Source organism: Poecilia latipinna, unplaced genomic scaffold, assembly GCF_001443285.1.
Source record: "Poecilia latipinna isolate Pla-1442-1.1 unplaced genomic scaffold, P_latipinna-1.0 Scaffold3499, whole genome shotgun sequence".
NCBI lineage: Eukaryota > Metazoa > Chordata > Actinopteri > Cyprinodontiformes > Poeciliidae > Poecilia > Poecilia latipinna.
In genome coordinates, this window is record NW_015116115.1 from 51,131 (window position 1) to 57,848 (window position 6,718).

Here is a 6,718-nt window from a genome sequence, read left to right on the forward strand (position 1 = left end):
TACAGACTTTAAATGAACAGGAAGTGAGTTCCAAACTGCAGATCCTCTCACAGATGGAGCACTTTGAGCAAAAGTGGTTCTTCGAAAGGGGACCTTACAATTTCCATCCAAAGCTGCTCTGGTAGATCTGCTATTGCCCTGCAGTCTCTGTATACAATCGCTATGCTTTATGCATGACGCCCCTGGTCTTATCAGATCACTCCAGTTCCTTTATCACTACACTGGCCTCCCCTCTTGTTTGTGGTCTATAAAACACCACATTTTCCCAGAAAACTAGCTCTTGAGAAACTTGTTAGTACCCATTAGAATTGTAGGAATAAAATAATTTGTCACAAGAAATGTAAAAAATCTGTACTCGAAATATTCACAGTACGGCCGAGTATGTGGAAACCTTTATTCTTTAAACTTTATAGAAGAAATATAATATTCATAACTGCCATCCCAATATAATCAGAATCATCATAACTCTTTCTCTTTTTTGCCATGTAAGAGGTCTTACTCTATAAGCGTAATTTTCATCTCTCCCTACTGCAGTTTGACGATCTGCTGACCTGCATCGGTTCCCATTTTTCCTACCAAGACACCAATTACAGGCGCTCAATTTCAGCAGAAGGACAGCTGTCCAGCTGTTTGAGGTTAGTAGGTATCATTCAGCAACTGACTTTAACATTTATCAGTGGAAGAAATCTTAATATAAAATGATCAGATTATACGTCTGCTAATGAGAATGTAGACGTCTACTTAACGTCTTAGTAGAAACCTTTCTACTTAACAAGCTAGAAATGTTTATTCCAGGTCTCAAACAAGAATGAAGTAAATCCAAATCTGGCATGAATTAGGTGTGTTTGAACCATAAATCTAAACACTTTTAATTCATTATTTGTTATCCCTTTTATTTTGTAACTAAATTGTTATAAACAAATCGAATATTTACCCTTTTTTTAATGCAGGTTTTTTTTTGCAACCGGTGACTCCAACAGGACTATTTCAAGCAGCTTCCGATGGGTATTTCCACTGTGTCCACCATTATACCAGATGTAGCTACAGCTATCTCAGACTGCTTAGTTTGTGGACGTTCCTGGATCAGGTGAGTGGAAGTCTATTGTGGAGGAGTTTGAGGAGTGATGGAACTTCTCTGTCTGCTGTTGAGCTCTGGATGGGAAACGTGTGAGGCTGAAAGCACCCCCCAACATTGGCTTCCTTTTCTGTAATTACAAGGGAGAGTACTCATTGGTTCTTCTATCCCTTCTTGATTCCCATTATAAGTTGAGGGGGATCAATGTTGGAGAATATGGCAGAAAGAGTGATGGTGGGATCTTGGCCAAGTCCACCTTTGGTCAGGCCCTGCACACTCCATCTGCCTCCCGACTATTACCTCCCTGGAGCTTTCCACAGAGCACTCCTGCCACATGTCATCGTGGCAAATGAGGCGTTTCCACTCCACAGAAATTTGATGTGGCCCTTTCCTGGAAGCAGCGGCCCCACACTGGAGCAGCGTGTCTTCAATAATCGACTGTCACGGGCTCGACTGGTGGTGGAAGACTCGTTCGACATATGGTCTTGCTGGTGGAGAATATTTCGCCGCGAGCTAGAAATCTACCCAGAAGTTGTGGAGAAACGTGTGAAGGGCACTCGTGTTCTCAACTATTTCTTGAGGGCAGATGGGCAGGCACCTGCACAGATAGGAGCTAGAATACACATAGAACCACTTCCAGGTGTGGAGCAGATGAGAGCAAACTGTGCTACCAGAAAATCATTCATGGCCTACTTCTATGAAGAGGGAGCAGTGCCATGGAAGCCCTCATTATAATCATGTTCTCCACAGGACTGACCCACAATGGCTCTTTTAAGAGCCACTCACAACAACTTAAAAGCCTGAGCTATATGTAGTTATTATTAACAACCTATTTGAGCTAATGCAATATAGAGATTTCTTTCTTGTAACATTTTTTATATGTTTTTTCTTTTCTATATGTCTCCCTCTTGTTTGTATGTAGTACCTGCTTGGACAGTATACAACATGCTATAATTTGAGAATGCTATAAAAATTAAAATGAAAAGTCAGTAACGGCTCAAAGCATGTGCATTTTATACAAATGCATTGTTTGAGACATGCTGGTCCTTCATTTTAAAAACATAAAAATACATTCCTGATGAAAAGTCAGCCAAATGCCATGTCAATCAAACAATTTTTTTTTTTTTAATTGGGCTGGGGGTCTCCAACTGGGCAAATATATATATATATATATATATATATATATATATATATATATATATATATATATATATATTATTAATATTGTAAGATACTATACATTTGTAAGATACCATAAATTTACAAATTATATATATAGATGAATCAGATTCAAAAATAGTTTCAGTCCCAAAATTCTTTAATTTCCAAGAGGAAATTAAACATGTAAATAAGTAAATCTCTGCAGCAGCAGAGGGTGGCCCAGCCATCACAGAAGAAGTTGATGCAGACGGCTCTAAATCCGTGTCCGTGTCCATATGCACCGACATACAAAAGTCAGGATAAATTCCTTATCAGGAATTATCATGTATATCAGAACAAAATATGAAACTATGCACACATATTTCAAACTTTTGTGCCGAAACCACACTGAAAAGAAAACTCAACACTCTAAGCTATAAGTTAAAAAGTGTCCTATAGCATCGTACTGCCATCACCAATCTCACCACATGTTCTCGCAAGCTTTTTAATCAGGGCATCATTCCTTTGTTAAAAACCGTTATTGAGTAGTGAGATTATCTCAGCAGGTAGAAACATATCTGTGGATGGGAAAACATGTGGTGTTTTCCCGTCCATCGATCACAAGTATCGATCACAAGTGGTGCTTTGAACAGTTTGTCACATTTACTCTCAGAGCACAAAGCATTTCAGTCTCAAGGTTTCACTTCGACTCAGCAGACTACATAAGACACAGACAGACAGCTGAAATAATATCCAGCATCAATAAACAGAGTAGTGCAGAAGGATAAAGCTGTTCAGGGAAAAAAAAACTGTATTTACAGAGTGATGCCAGCAGAGATAGAGTGCCTTCTATACCAGAGCACTATGACAGCAGGAAGCTGAGTTCACTCTAACTGAGAGCGGATTCAACCAAAGAGAAGTTAGGATTCACTAAGCTGATATGAACCAAACTTAAACACCTTAATATGTTAAGATATTATTCAGTCACAGGATTTCTTCTCCTTTAAGAGTAGCTATTATTTCCAGGCCACTGCTTCTATGATGCTTTTAGAAAGGATGATAACAATACTTTCATAAGTAGTTGCTTTTATGTCTTGAATCTTAACTATACATTTCCTTGCAAAAGCATGAATGCCAGGAGTGTACAGGTACACAAAACGATGGTTTGTTGAGTTTTAAAACCATAGTTTGAATTATAGGAATAAAGTTTTTGTTGTTTTACTTCTTTCAGCTGTGAACAAAATAATTTAAAATACAATTAGATTTTATCAGAATGTTCTAGAATTTCACAAATTTGCCAGTATAGATCTGACTGGATATTTAGTTACCAAATGCACCAATGGTATGGAATGCACCATGCTGTTCAGGTATGGTACAATCTGTATGGCATAGCATATAACTATGCTCTGCATTTCCACTAAAAGAAATTAAGAATGTGAAAGACTCACCAATGTTCTATGGGGCCTTGAGTAGAATATGACTTAGGGGCCCCTCCATCAGAACATCACCACCACTAACAGTATTTCAATACAAATTTCTTGGAATCTCTGGGGGATAGCGGGGGGCAGGTTTATCTGCTTGCATCTGATAACTGCTTATTTGATGAGACATACTTTTGAACAAACTGAGCTCAAACACAAAGATTAAACATTATAGCTTATAAATATTGTTTCTTTTTTTTTACACTTTTTAAAAGTAACCCTGACAATTTCTTTAAACCTTAAATTTAAATGTTACGCAGCTTAAAATATTTCAATTGATTTATGCTGAAACCATTCTCAATGAACAAATGCTAAAATTCTAGATCTATGGTCTGTGCTAAAATTCAAGTATTTGTGGAGCGTTCTGGAGGGCCTAAAGAGCTGCTTGGTTTGCTCATGCCTTGAGCTGGTACCATTCACAAGATATGCTAACACTCAAGAGAACAACAAAGACACTGTCTTTGCTTTAAGTGAAAAACAACTTCTTATAAAATTTGGGTCAATTTAAAGTACCGAGCACTGAGACAACAATCCAAAGTTACACAAAGAGGATTACACTCATCACAAATCCACTATTACACACATACAGGTATTTTGAGACTATTTTCTCTCCATAGATCTCTATCCTCCACCTCCAGGCAGTGACCTGCTGAAGCAGATCATCTTTGGTGGGTTCTGACGTTTGGGAGCAGAATACTCTTTGTAGTCTGAGCCCATGATCATTGCCTAGCATAGAATAATGGAGTTATCGCTTGTTTCAATGTGCATTTGCTCCATCTTATGTCTCTCTTATTCTACATGCCAATATTTTGTAAAAAAATAAAAATAAAAAATACAACCCACTTTCTTTTTCATTAACTGTTTGTAGGAATGCATTATTTTTCTTCTATCCTTCTCATGTGACATTGTGTATGTAATAAACAGTATAAATGAAAAGTAATTTTCTTGATGAAATATGTTTATTTTGTCATCTAATATGATTTTAACTTGAAACAGTTTCATTTAAATAAGCATTTAAATGAAACTGTTCTATAATAAATTAAAGTTCTATAATAGTTATCAGATTACCAGCATAATCAACTCTGTTATAGACCCAGATGTTCATTTCACATGAAAAATAGTCTTCTACAGAAATAAAGAATTCATCCCAGGTCTTCAGTCAAAACATGCACAACTACACATTTTCTTCAGTAATTTAAAACTTTCTTAATCTAAATAATTTAATGTAACTCTGCCATTAAGCTCATTTTCCATCTGTAGTAGCTGCATTTTTTTCTGTAATATATACATTTCTTTGTAGGGTGTAGATCTGAAGGCAAGTTGGAACAGAACTAACTGCTGACGCAGACAATGAGGTATAGCATTCCCATGCTAGCATACAGAGGAGATCACTGCTGTTACTCCTGTTTTGTTTTCTTTTTATGTACATATCTTCATTATGAAACATTGTAGACATACCTATATTAATCAGTGTACTGCATAGACACTTATTTAACAAATATGCTCTGTAGCCCATATGTATTCTACCATGTGAAGTCTTGCTTCTCTCTAAAGATTTATGACACTGACAAATGTCCCTGCCACATCTAAAAATGCTTTGATTAAACAGAGAATTTATTAGTTCTTTATTGCTCAATAATCACCTAAAGTCGTGGAAGAAAGTAGGAAAAGTTGTTTACACTGCACCGGAAGCCCTTCAAACATTGGTTACGTATTGTAACCTCAGATTCTATGAGTATAGGCTCAGCCCTTTAAGGCTATCGCTAGTGGGTTTATCCCTCGCGCACAGCGCAGCACTGAAAAAAGCTTAGTCCACGCCCACCAACTGGGTGGACCTCACCACGGTCTGTATAAATAACGGTCAGACTGGACAAATGGCTCCCTAACAGCCTTTCCTCTTCAGCTATTCAGGAACCAGTGAGGCCCACAGCTTAAAGGGTTGCGCCTATACTCATAGAATCTGGGGTTACAATATGTAACCAACGTTCTATTTTGTACAGGCTTCGCCTTTTAAGGCTATCGCTAGTGGGTTAACGGCGAAGCAGGATGTAGTCTATGCCTCACTGGGTCCATCAAGACCACCACCATGAAGGACCTGTCTTACAGAAAACAGTCTCGGCCTAGAGTGCATAATTACACACTCCCAGCCTCCCTACAGCAGAAGACCAGAGAGGAGAATAGGCTCTGGTCAGAAAGGTTGAGATAAACAGACCTGCTGCTGTGAACAGGAACAACAAACGTTACGAACTGTAACAGTGTAACGATGAACAGAACAGAACAGGTAACTTATATTATACAGCACTTTGGACATCCATGTTGTTCTCAAATAAATAAACGTATCAAAAAAAAAATTATTCTGTCTGAACTCTGAGGACAGAACGGGTCATAGAGAATATGGAAACATCACACAAGTAAAACCGAATAAATGAGCACAAAGATGACCAGGAAGTTGCCGTGCAAATGTCCTCCACAGACAGGCATGGACTAAGTTTTTTTCAGTGCTGCGCTGCGGGCGAGGGATAAACCCACTAGCGATAGCCTTCAAGGTCGAAACCTATACGAAATAGAACTAACTGACAGCACTGAGATGTTCAGAACTATTGAGAGTTTCAACTATTGAGAGCTACATGGCTGCATATCGGCGAGTTTGAAGAGAATCCTAACTCTGTCTCTATAGCGCTGGGTTACAAACTCGGGTGCTTTGTATTAACAGGAAGCTAAGCACTGTGGGAGTTTTTCAACCCATCAGTAAGTGCCTTTTCCTGAGGATCCATGGGATTTGTGCTAGCGACTTTTGGATGGCTGGAATACCTACTTCTGAAGCTGCAGAAGCGTCTGCCTTTTTGTTAAAAGCCATAAAGAAGCATAGACACAGAAACATGTTTCCATGGTTTCTCCTACATAGATTTGCCTCTTCCATTGGCTCTGTCTTTTTGTCTGGTGGCACCACATTTCCAGGCTGGCACTTTAATGAATTATGATGTATTGTATTGGAGTAAATAAAAAAGAAACTGAAGGGAAT

General features: G+C 38.3%; 1 long non-coding RNA gene across 1 annotated transcript in view; it reads left to right on the plus strand.

Annotated features, from left to right (window-relative positions):
* LOC106941106 (uncharacterized) overlaps positions 1–648 on the plus strand; it is a 14,339-nt gene extending 13,691 nt beyond the window's left edge. Inside the window, exon 3 of the long non-coding RNA XR_001423265.1 lies at positions 535–648. This is a non-coding gene — a long non-coding RNA (uncharacterized LOC106941106). The remainder of the gene's footprint in view (positions 1–534) is intronic.
* Positions 649–6,718: the final 6,070 nt, after the last annotated feature.